Here is a 13,280-nt window from a genome sequence, read left to right on the forward strand (position 1 = left end):
TTTCTTTCTTTCTTCCTTTCTTTCTTTTTTTCTTCCTTCCTTCCTTCCTTCCTTCCTTCCTTCCTTCCTTCCTTCCTTCCTTCCTTCCTTTCTTTCTTCTTTCTTTCTTCTCTCTCTCTCTGACTGATACATCAATACAATTATTTTAATAAATCTTTAACTTTCTGTAATTGAATGCATTGCTAGTGTATAGAGTGTTTTATTTATTTATTTTTTAATTTTTTGAGAAAAAAATTCAATTTTCCTTAAATGCTGAGATTTTCAACCCTGGGTTAGTTTCCTGTACTAATTTGTAGCTAGTGAAAACCAATAGAAATTTTAATATAGGGTGTAACATGGTTAACCTTGAAGGCTATTAGTGCCGTGGCTATCTTCACACTGTTTTCATCTCTTTATTAATTTTCTTGAGCTGTATCAATGTTACAGACAAGCTTGTGGGCAGTAACAACAGAGTGAGAAGGGATTCTTTGATCCAAATATAAACCAGCTTTTGGGTGTGGGGGAAGGTAGAGCTATGAAGGTGAAGGAATCATGCTTTGCTGGAACCCTATTGGATGTGAAAAGTGCGAGCAAGAACCTATGCAATATAAAATTGGAAATATATTATAGTTAGTGTATTTTATCAAGAAGCTAACTATAATATAAAAAACATTAATATATTTCAAAATTTAAATTGCACATATTCTTGCTTACCTTCTCTCTGTGTTTAAGACTCAAATGGATTCCAGAATGTAATCATCAAAATGGCAGAACTTTAAGATTGATGTGGGAGAAATTTGGGATATAGCACATCCTAAAATTATTCTTTCAACATATTTTTTCCCCCATAGGCAAAACCGGGAATCCAAAAATTAGTAAAATTTTTAAAAAGAGAAAAGAATTTAAAACTCTGACTCCAGACATTGAAAGAGACTTTGAAAGGTTATCTAGTGCATTTCTTTGACCCGTAGGCAGGCTGTGTGAGCTACATTTTAAAGCCCTCTCACGGGAACAAGAGTTCACAACTCTCTTCAGCTATCCATTTTAGTATTAAATAATTCCTACTATCAAGGATTCTTCCTTTTATCTAACATAATTTTTCTCTTTTTCTGATCCAAATTGAACTTGGAGAGAAGCTGGTGATTATTTCCTAGGTGAGAGCCCTTCATGTATCTATATAGATTGTTATTAAATTGTCTCAAATCAACCTTTAAACTTCATGCTGAGTAATATCCATTCTCATGACCTTCTTTAATAGATCTTTTCCCAAACCCTCAGTCACCATTTGTAGCTTTCCACTAAACCAGCTCTTTTTTTTCCTCTTTGCTTACTTGTAGATCCCAGAGCCAGAGATGATATTTTTGAAAGAGTAGGAGTTTCATGAAAGGATTTTATCCTTTGTGTTTATGTGTATGTGTGCCTTTATTATTATAATATATATTTAAAATTTTTGGAAAGGAAATGATATTTTAATACTCCTACCAAGCTTACCTTTTTAAGCTTATAATGAGTCGTTTTGAAAATGAATACTTTTGTTAGATAAATTTACAAAGAGGGATGAATTTTTAAATTCAGATTTTTATGTTTATAAGAGCTTTTCTTAAAGTAGAGGCCATTTTTATTATATCATCCTTTTCTTTTGGTCCCTCAGCAATTCGGTAACTAATTTCTGCTTGTGAATTATTGTTTTAGATCTGCTCTTGAGTGCTACATTTGCACCATCAGTTCAGCATTTATTTGGCACCTATGTTAAAGATATTTGTAAAAATATGAAAAATAAACCATACTCTGTTCTTAAAGAAATTGTAATCTACAGAAGATAGAATGAGTACACATAATGAAAATATAAATTGGGAAGAATGCAAATATTTGGGACCCATCCTACCCCAAAAAGGAAAGATTACTTCGTAACATGGAAGAGTTTTGGAAGAGGTTGAATTTGAAGAGGCATCTTGAAGGTGTTGGAGGAGTCTTATACACATAGGAACCAGGATTGTAATTAGCAGTAGAAAGAACTATAGGACTGGGGAATGGTCAGTGAATAATTAATTAAAAGAAAAAAGAGAAGAAAAGCTGCAAAGGGAGTCTGGGGGATGGAATGATTATTGCCTCGATGCTGGATTTAGGAACTTGGAGCCAAAGGTAAGGGATCCCTTTAAAGAAGGTTGTAGTTAACATAATTATTTTTTGGCTACCGAGAATCTCATCATTCCTATTTGGGGGAATTCCCTATTATGAGGTGTTAGCTGGAAGCTGAGGTCTGTCTGCTACTATGGAAACCAAAGAGGGGCACACATTTTTTCTCACTTGACAGACACACACGGCCTTCACTGAGCTGATTAGAAACAGCTATGCAATTCTTTAATTTGCGGGATTAACACAACAATATAGCGACATACAGCAACCTATCATGTTAACGGTGTATCTGGCTGGGGCGGTGGTGAGTGTTCAGTGGCAGTGGCACCAGCGACTGTGTCCTCCGATTCTTCTTGTAACATGACCTAGACTGTGTTCTCCACTTTCTGGCCTTCTTTGATTCTATCTAATTTCCTGAACTTGGTTCTATAGCCTTTCAACTGATCCTGAGGACTTCCTGTTGTTCTGTGTACAATTCTTTTTCTGCTTACGACTAATTTAAGAAGTGATCCCTCTGACTAGTCTAATACCCACCTGGCATGATGCACAGTTATTACCATAATATTGACTATATTCCATATACTTTACTTTACATCCCCATGACCATTTTGTAACAATCTATTTGTACTTCTTAATCCCTTTCCCCTTTTCACCATCTTCCCTCCCATCTGGCAACCATAAAAATGTTCTCTATGAATTTGTTTCTGTTTTGTTTGTGTTTATTTATTTTGTTCTTTAGATTCCACGAATAAGTAAAATCATATGGCATGTATCTTCTTTCTTTGTCCGACTTGCTCCATGCAGCACAATACCTGCTAGGTCCGTTCATGTTGTTTCAGATGGCTGAGTAATATTCCATTGTATATATGTACCACCTCTTCTTTATCCATTTTTCCAACCAAGGTTGCTTCCATATCTTGGCTATTGTAAATAATGCTGCAATGAACATATGGTTGCACATGTCCCTTCGCAGTAGGGTTTTGGTGTCTTTGGATAAATACCCAGAAATGGGATTACTGGCTCCATCTTCGTCTCTTGTTTTAGACTTTGTTTTAAAGTCTATTTTGTCTGGTATAAATAGTTGGTATAAATATTTTGTCCTTAATATTTTGGCTTACATAAAACGATCAACATATTTAAGACAGATCTGGCACTAGATTCTGAAATTGTCCAATCCAATTTTATCATATCTGATGACAGAAAAATTGTGACTTATGAAAAAATCAAACTTTTTTTATATTGCCAGGAGATTTACTTTTTATCCAGTCATCCTAAGTTCTGAAGTGTTTGAGGTTGCCAGGCATTACTGGTAGGTAGAAGTGAGAAGCACAGGTGCCTGGCCATAGGTATGTGCAAGGGGTCTTTCCCATCAGTGTCCTCCAAGGATGGTTGCTGATAGATGTAGCACTAAACTGGTCCATGTGGTCCAGGAGATACAGGAAAACTCATGTGGCTGGCCTGCGATCTGTAAGAGGATTTACTTTATAATATGAATAGTAGATCTCATATTTATACCTTCAGTGATATGTTTGCAGAAAAACTTACTCCTTATTACTCGGCTGGACTTCAAACTCTCTTACCATCTGCAAAATCACAGATGAACTGTGAAGAACCTGGAAGACTATTCACCTCTTGTTTTATTTCTTTTTGTTTTCATGAAAAATTTTAAGGATGTTGTTTAATCCTAGTTTAATTTTTGGGATACCTGCTTTCCACAGTTAAGGTGATTAAAAAAAAATAAACCAAAGTAATTTTCTGGTATTTGTGTTTCAATAACTACTTATTATATAATGTGTGTAATGTGTATTTCATAGGGATGATATGGGAATCAATTACAAAATGCTTTAGCAATTCCAAAAGGGATGACATCAGAATTACCACTTGTTATCAATCTTGTTTTCTCAATGCCAAAGACATTTTCTCTCTTGCTTCAGTTTGTTTACTAGTTTTATCTGGTGGAAATATATTACATTAACCTATTAATGTTTTGGTAAAGTTTTACAACTTTTTCTCTATACATGTACATATACATAAATGTGTGTATATTCATATATAGAGAGAAATATAAACAATTAGGTATGTATCAGGTGCTTTTAAGTTAAGTTTAAAAATTATTTTTCTCTAGTGTGTATATTCAAGTTTTGTTATTAATTAGTTGCAGTTATTTTTAAACTCTTCCTATGAGAGGTGCATACTGAGAATTTTTTCCAATTCAGTGTAGAAAGCTGAAAATATACCAGCTTTGAGTATGATTCTCAAATATTTGGCCTCTGTAAAAGTTATATTATGCTTTCCTAGGATATAGCTTTTTAAAGTGAAAAGTTTTCTTTTTTATTAGCAACTTCCAAAGATAAATCACAGTAAACCCCCTGCTGTTAAAACAAGATCATTTGGCTTAACCGGATTTAAATAGGAGGCAGAGCTGAGGAACGTGTTGTGAATTGTGACAAGGATTTGTAATCAAGATATAAACACTAAATTCTATAGAACTTCTTAACACGCAAAATCGTTATTTTGATTTCCTCCTTTCCAATATTCTCATCAAGATGCAATTATGTGGCACTTAGTATTTCCTAATTATAATTTATTAATCAAGTATTAAAAAGCAGCTGTGCTTTAGGAATTTGCAGGTAGGTATTAGTCAGTCTTGGTTTTGCAATGCTCAAAATAAAAAGAGAGGACAATTACAGATATGATATTAACTCAGGTTTGCCTCCACGTGTCCAGGATACAAAGCCTTCCTGGTGAGGAGGGCAGCAAAGAAAAGATGTTAGCCTGTGAAAAGCTAGACAGAGCACGGTGTTAAAGAGTTCACTGTTCACCTACATCGAAAGTGAGAGTAGACATGTGCTGTTTGTTTATCTACAGGCACAAAGAGGTTGTTTCATAAATCAGTGCTTATCAGACATTTTTTTTTCTATCAAAATATCCCTAAAAGGAAGAGATTGAACTGGGCCTGTAAATGTAGCTCAAAGTTCTCCATGAATGGGAAAATTTCTTTAATTTCTACCTTATTGTTTAAAATATTCAATTGACTGCTCGATTCAACTGCATGGTATATTGATGTTTATATTTCAATAAAAGAGTTTTGCATTATTTGTTTCCAGGTAAAACTGATATTCTACAAAGGTGTGGATTTATCCTGTAGCTTTGAGGATCCATGCTGGAATATCAATCCACAAGGGGTGTGCCTTTTCTACTTTGTGATACAACTACTCCCACTGCCCAAAACAGCATTTAACAACATGCCCAAAACAAATGGAACCAACATTTATTGAATGTTTAATATGCTCCAGACATTGTTCTAAGCCCATTAAATATATTAATTTATCCCACCCTAGGAGTGATGTATAGGGTTCTTAAATTTTGATTTGGGTTGTGAGTATGGAGAATTGCCTTTTTACATTGGAAATTTGTACAAATAGCGATGATGAAATATCTTGAGGACTTTGGTAACTTTACATTTTGTCAATTTTGATCTTGGCCCTACCCTAAAAAAGAAGGTTTATACTGCTTAAAGTAATTTTAATTTCTGAATACCAGCAACAAACTGGAAATACATATGTGTAGAAATTAAATCTTATGTGGCAATTTTGAGTTAGGATTTCTTATCAATTTTATATCTTCTGATCTTTATTAAATATTTAATTTCTGTTACTCATATATAAAATATTTGTTTAGGTATAAATTTGGTAGCTAAATCCCAACATTTGGTGAATTTCTGCCTCTAAATTGCTTTTTAAAGCACTATTTTATCTTTTTTTTTTTTTTTGAGGTTTGGGTCAAATGGATTGGATGAGGAAGTTTGGCGATAAGTTAAATTTAATGTAATTGAAATGATGTTTTATCACTGATGTCTATCAGCAACAAGTATACATCTAATGGAACCAAACGATTTAACCAAATCAATTTTACAGTATATGGCAAAAACTTTGTTACATAAAAACACTGACTTGCTTATGTACTAAGGTTTAGTCCAGTTTGCGCGTAGTTCTTTATTCAGGATCAACAGCTATGTAGGCCTTGCTAGTAGAAAAGTAGCTTTCTTGCTAATTGAGTTTTCCAAAATCATCCTCAAAGATAGTAGATGAGTGGGTAGTTTAATTAAGGGCTTGTGTATATGGGGAATGTTTTGTAAGAGTAGTTTAATATGGCAAAAATCTAAGTTGATATTTTAGATTATAGCAGAGAGAGTATGCCAAAGAAAGTAAACTAAATGAATACTTTCATCTCCTTAAAGTCATAAAAATGCATCATATACTTTCCTTTCAATTTAAATACTTAAAAAACAACTAACTTTTTATGCTTCTGATATCCCAAAACCTCCTTAGAAGGCCCTAAAATTTTAATACTGCTATTCATGGCAAATTTTGTACTGGAGTAGAGTGCAGTATGAGTTTTTGGTAGGTTCATGCCAGATTTGAATGTTTTCCCTTAGTTTTAATGGGTGTCTTACATGATGAATTTTGAAGGGACATTCAGAAGATGGAGATTTTAAATAAGGATTTGGCATTGAGTATTCAGTAGTAGAATCAGGCACATAGTAAGTGATCAACAAATTAGCCAAGTTCCAGGTGCTAATTGAGGCATTGGGGTTTGCAGTAAACAAACAGGCACAATTTCCTGACCTCTTGAAGTTTGTATTGTGGTGCGGGGAGACAGATTATAAAGCAAAGAGTAAAACATATCCTATGTCAAATGGTCTAAGTGTGATGGAGAAAATGAACCAGGAAGGAGAATATGAAGTTTTGGAGGTAACGAATTTGAAATTTTAAAGAGATTGTTTAGAAATGTCCTCTGAGAATTTGCCGTTTTAGCAAAGACCTGAAGCAGGTGGTTGATCCTTGCAAATAACTGAAGGAGGAAATTTCAGGCATGAGGGACAGCAAATGAAAATGTCCTCAGGCAGGAACTTGTGCAGTGTGTTGTAAAAATAGCCAGGCACCCCTATGGCAGGAGTGGGGTTAGTGGAGGGGAGAGTAGTAGGAGACGAGATTAGAGAGATGATAAGTGAGGATTTATACGTCATGTATGGATTTAGTCTGTGACAGAACATTACTTTTACTTTGTATAAAATAGGAAGTCATTGAGGGTTTTGAGCAGAAGAAATTATAACCCGACATATTTTTATGGAATCACTCTGAACTCTGTGTTGAAAACCACTCTGGCTCCTGTGTTCTCCTCTCCTCTCTATGGGAGAGGGGTTCAGAAAGACCAGATGAGAGATAATGGTGTCACAGACTATCATAGAGAGGGAAGTGTAGGATTTGGGACATATTTTTGAAGAGAGTACTGGAAAAATTTGCTCATGGATTGGATGTGAGGTGAAAGAGACTCAAGCATGAGTTACATGGCTTAAGCCATTGAATGATTGAATCTGCTACTTACAGAGATGGAAAGGTTGTAGGAGAAAATTGGAGAGGGTTACAGTATGTGAGAAAGCCTTGATGGGCCTGTTAGCAATTCTCCAAGAGAGAACAAAAGATGTTCTAGCGTCTAGGCAAAGGGATCGTTAGGTGCAATGGCATTGAACCTTGAAAATACTTTAATTATTTGGGAAGTGGTGAGATGCTGGTGAGAAGCAGTGTACATTAGGGGCTGACAGATGACTGCAGACTTTTTTTGTGGCCTATGAGCTGTACAAAATGGTAGAAAAAATCAAAAGGAGAATAATATTTTGTGACTTGTGAAAATTAGATGAAATTCACATTTCAGTGCCTATTAGTAAAGTTTGATTGGAACATGGCCATACTCATTTATTTATGTATTGTCTATGACATGACTGCTTTTGCACTAAAATGGCAGACTTAAGTAGTTGAGATGGAGACTATGGACTGAAAAGGTGTAAATATTTGCTATCTGGACCCTTATAGAAAAAGTTTTCTGGAGTCAAAATGGAGCATTTTTTTGGAGTCAGATTGTGAAGTATCTTGTGTGCCTTGCTAAGTAGTTGGGACTTGATTTTGTCGGCATCAGAATGCCATAAAGGGTGAGTATCTTCCTAAAGTATGACAAATAATACAGGAAAAAAAAATCCTGGCCCAACCTTATCCCCAGATGGAGAAAGAAACACAGACAGTAAGTAATTTGCTCAAAGCTTCCTAGCACTTTAGTGCAAAGACTAGGCAAGAACTTCAGTGTCTCAGCTACCAGAATCATAGTTTTACTCCTGTTCCTCATCATCTGCTGTGGAACTTCTTCATATAAGAGGTTCCGACAAAAACCTAAAAGTGCTATGTCTGTTATAGACTGTCAAGAGAAATAATTACTTAGGGTTTAATGTTTTATCCTAACCTACCTACATATTTATTTTACAATCAATAAAGATTTATTTGAGAAAAGGACCTTCATAAAATTTAAATGAAATTAAAATGAAGATTAAGCCATTATTTTAATAGAGTTTGATCCTGGGCAAAGCTGAATTAGGCTGAAATTTGGCACTTCTGTGTATTCTTGTTGGAATAGTTTCATTAGACTCGTTATCCCTTTATGCTATCTGATTTCTCTTAAGCTATGAAAAAGAAAGTGTTAGTAACAGGCCTGTAATAAGAGTCAGTGTCTCATTATTGTCATAGATTCTTAAAATTAATAATTGGGGGCATATCACTAATTATAGATACTGTTGATTGGAGGAAATCGTATGGGTTGACAAGTTATTCTCGGGAGCGAGACAAGAAGCACTAAGAAAGATTCTGTTATTCCCAGTGCTCTGGTTAAATAGTACATGGGAGCTGGGAAACCCTACAATGGGGAGAAGGATGGGAGGTGTGAGCAGGTAATACATGGATACACGGGCATGTCTTGGCAAACAGAAGAGAGAGACGACCAAAGGGAGGAGTGCAATAACAGCAGGTAGAGTGCTGACTAATGGCGAATGCTGGGAAAAATTTCTTGAACTGTTATTTCTAAAGAAGGGAAGTTGGATTCCACCAGAATGAGTTGAGAAAAGAAATGATGCAGTATCCTCTCATGAATCAGCTTAGTGCACCTAACTACAGCTCTCATTTAGTTCATTGTTTACAAGCTGTATTTGCCTTTCTGGTTATTTCACAGTTGATGTAAGAGAAAAACCACCAACTACTCTTACTGGGTAGAGATGCCAAACATCAGAGCTTTGGCTTTCTATGTGTGCATAAGTGATGCACTGCTGCAACAGCTGCCTGGATATGATGGAAAGCAGATAGCTGCCTTCTGCCAAATATGTTAAAGCTTGATTTGTCCCTTTGAGTGTATCAAATGTCAATGTGCATGGAATGCATTTAAAGAAAGCTGAAATGGAACCCAGTGATCCAATGTTACCAGTAAATCTCTTCTAGAGGTACATAAAGGATGTTTAAGGGAAGCATTATGGTGCACCCAGATGGAGCTGTATTTGAGGGTAGAATGGAATCCATTGTTACACAATATTTTTCACTGTAGACTGTATTTACAAGTTGCACAAATCCCATACATGTTAAATAGCAGTAACATATGTGGTAGCTTAATAAGAAAGGCCTTGTCCCTCCAGATGTTCTGTGGAGATTTTAGGAGATGGCTTTGGGTATTGAATTTATTTGAACTAATGTTCCTGGGTTGATCGTGATAAAAAAGACTTGTTAACCCAAATTGCGACACCAGAGGGAGCTCTCTTTCAGAAATTACTGTAGAGAGGCTAATAAAACTTTAAGTAGATGAACTAATTAATAATTATTCTGTTGAAGCACCATGATCCTTGACCATACTAGGAGAAGTTTTGTACCCTCATCAAGGAAGGACTATTAGATATTCTAGTCACTACTGAATCTAATGTTTTTAAAAGCCAGTGGTCAGAAGTGTTGAAAGGCTAGGCTGAGAGGGTACATGTGTGGGAACAATATGCTCCTCCTACATTTTGGCAGACTGCCACTACACAGTGAGGCTGTCATCATTGTTTTCTAATGACCCAGGTATCATGGATACAAAATGAATTTGTCTTCCCTTTGTAATTGGTTTGGGTAGGACAGATGATGGACACACCCTGTTGTACCTATGGGAGATATAGAGGTGACAGTAGAAAATGATACATGGAAACCTGTGTCTGTAAATATCTGTCCACCGGTATCTAGGATGGCTATATTAAAACAAAATGGAATCTAGAATGTCTCAAACAATACCTTCTAAGTCATCATCCCAGTCATTGGGAATGTGTGATACATGGGAACATGTCATTTCTCTTGGGAAGAAATAGAGAATAACACTATAATTTTAACTAATTTCATGGTGTGTTAAATGTTACTTTAATTTTTTTTGGTCAAAGGTATATAATGTAACAAATGGCTTGTTTATTAATAGAATTATACAATGATTGGAAAATATTTTGGAAGGTTGAAGCCCACAGACGATATCTGGGAAATCAATTGGCCAGAAATATGAGTGAATTTGCCCTTATTTTAGAAATAACCACACACATAATTAAATACATTCATCAAAACTTATCAATGGTTCAAATAATTATAGGTGATGGAGCAAGAAGCGTAATCACACTTGTAAGAGCATATCAAAAGACTCCTAAAGGGCTCTTGTCAAAATTAACATGCTTTGTGGAAGAAATTCCTACTCACCATTGGGTAGGCTCAACTCATGGTAGTTGTGGATGTTAGTAAGCGTATTCTTCTGTATAAAATATTGCAAAGCAAATAATGAAAATATACCCAAGAAATCTGTGTCAAGGTGGGGTATTGACTGACATCAGAAAGGAAAACGTGAGTTGCAGACATATGAGCCATTTTCTCCCTCTGCTATGGGATGCCCCTGGAAGGAAGATACATAAAACCACCCTTGTGAACATCCCAATGATAGAACTCCTGGTATTTACTAGCAGGAGAATTCTTACACATGGGGTATTTTTAGTACATGTATCTGGTCTGTCTTGGATTGCTTATGCTAAACCTGGAAATGTGTGAATTTATGGGGCATGGCTACCTGGAAAATATAACATAAGCTATGTAACCATCTGTGCATAAAATGGAGATGTTTCATGACAGAAATACCTCTTTTATATGTAAGTGGTATTCCTGTATGCAAAACGTAAAGCTTGTTTATTAAATCTGGACCAGAGCAGTACTAATGCTACACAAGGGATCTGGGGAGTGACACTGGCTATCCCAGGCTTCTTTTCACCTTTTCTTATGATTTCCTACCTCCTTGAAATTATTAGTATGGTTAATTCTAGATAATATCCCTGACCTTTGTGAACCTGATATGATAATTTAATCCTTTATATCATTTCAAGCTGTATCCCTCAATGCCCAATATTTATCACTATAACCCTTTAAATTGGACTCCTAGGTTTTTTAAGATCCAAGCTTTTCCACTCTACCTTAGAGCCATCTGAAACTAATATAATATTGAATTGCCACCTGAAACTAATATAATATTGAAGGTCAACTCTAATTGAAAAAAAAACCAAAACTTGCCTGCCTCATGAACCAAGTTCTCTAAATCTTGCTCTCAACTCATAAATTGATCATTAATAATAATAATAAAAACTATTATACTATTACAATAAACTATAATAACAACTATTTTAATATAACTATTATAATAAATAATAACTATTATTAATTATTATAATATAATATATTATATAATATTATAATATAATATTAATAATTAACATTAATAATTATAATAATAATTAATATTATTATTCCCTGGTTAAAGAAACTGACCTTGAGTCACATATCTTAACACAGACCTATAGTGACAAGATATGTTATTTACTGGTTCTCTTCAAATGGAGGTGACCTCTTTTACTTTTTGAACCATCCATGTGATTTTTTAAAATGCCTTTTTTGACATATTCAGCTTTGAAATAATTTTTTTTGTAAACATGTCTTATTTCTACTATTAGGAAAAAATGTACGACACTATTTTCTAAATCTCCTGTAGTGTTTAGCAGAATATATTTTCTCTAAAGGTACTCATGAATATTTGACAAATTGAGTGGACAGATAAACTTTTGATTTTCTTCAAAGCAGGGGCGAGTGTAATGATAACATTATTAGCATAAATAAATTCTACTCCAGTATTTTCAAAGATCCCTCTTAGAAGAAAAGATGAACCACATTTCCTCTTTTACATTTTCTTTATTGTGAGGAAAAAGGCAAAGATTAATTTTCCTTTTCAGTGGGGGTAGGGAGCAGCTTCAAGGAATTTTATTCAATCTGTCCAGCAGGTTTCAGAAAATCCCCAAATTTGCCAGCAATAAAAAATATGGGAGAAAGGAGGAATTTGAGAATCAGAGAAATTAGGAAGCCTATTATGTATTACTGATTTGATGAATCAGTATCTTAGGTTTAATGAAAAGTCACTGAAAAGGCAATAATGGGGAAAACTGGCCTTTAGAGAAACTTGCAATTTATTTATTCCTAAGAAGCATTTACATTGAGGTCCAATAAGATCAAAAAAGTTTTTATTGGCAGTTCATTAAGCCCAACATATGGTCAGAGATTTCTGTTGTGGGACGTATAGTTTACAAATGAAGATTTTAACAAGCATTTATTATAGACACTTAAATGCTTTGAGGGTACCTGCTCTTTCCCACAATGATGTGTAAAAAGCCCAATCTATCACCTTGACATTTGTTGAGGAGCAGTGGATGTGTGAAATTCAGAGGTGGGGACCTCTGCAGGTTAGGGCTATTACATAAAGTACTGGGAGAAAAAGTCAAAATTTAGTACTTTCTTGCTTTAGTCCCTTTTCTCTGACAATTAGGCCTACGTTGGGTATCTTTAGGTATTTTAAGTATTCATGCAAGCAGATAGCCAACTGGAGAATAAAAGGAAACAAACATTTTTAGAGAGCTTTCTTTATTCTGTCTTCTAAAACTGTTAATAGAACTACAAGTGTAAAACCAACTCCACTAGGAAAATAATTTATCATATGTAACCTTATGCACTTGGAATAAAAGAAACTTCTTCCTATTTTCATTAAGAACTTACAATATCTTTGTGAAATAGATACGAGTATATCTCAAATGTTGCACATTTAACAGGGACATTGGGCTGTTGTTTACATGGGTCATCTCCTCACCAGCTCCATTACTGATTACTGACAAGTAAGGTTGTCAGTATGTTTTTTTCTCAATGTGGTTACAATATCAATGCTATTCATTAAATTTTGTTTTCTTGATTTCCAGAAAAAAA

The sequence above is a fragment of the Hipposideros armiger genome, unplaced genomic scaffold (genome assembly GCF_001890085.2).
Source record: "Hipposideros armiger isolate ML-2016 unplaced genomic scaffold, ASM189008v1 scaffold_693, whole genome shotgun sequence".
NCBI lineage: Eukaryota > Metazoa > Chordata > Mammalia > Chiroptera > Hipposideridae > Hipposideros > Hipposideros armiger.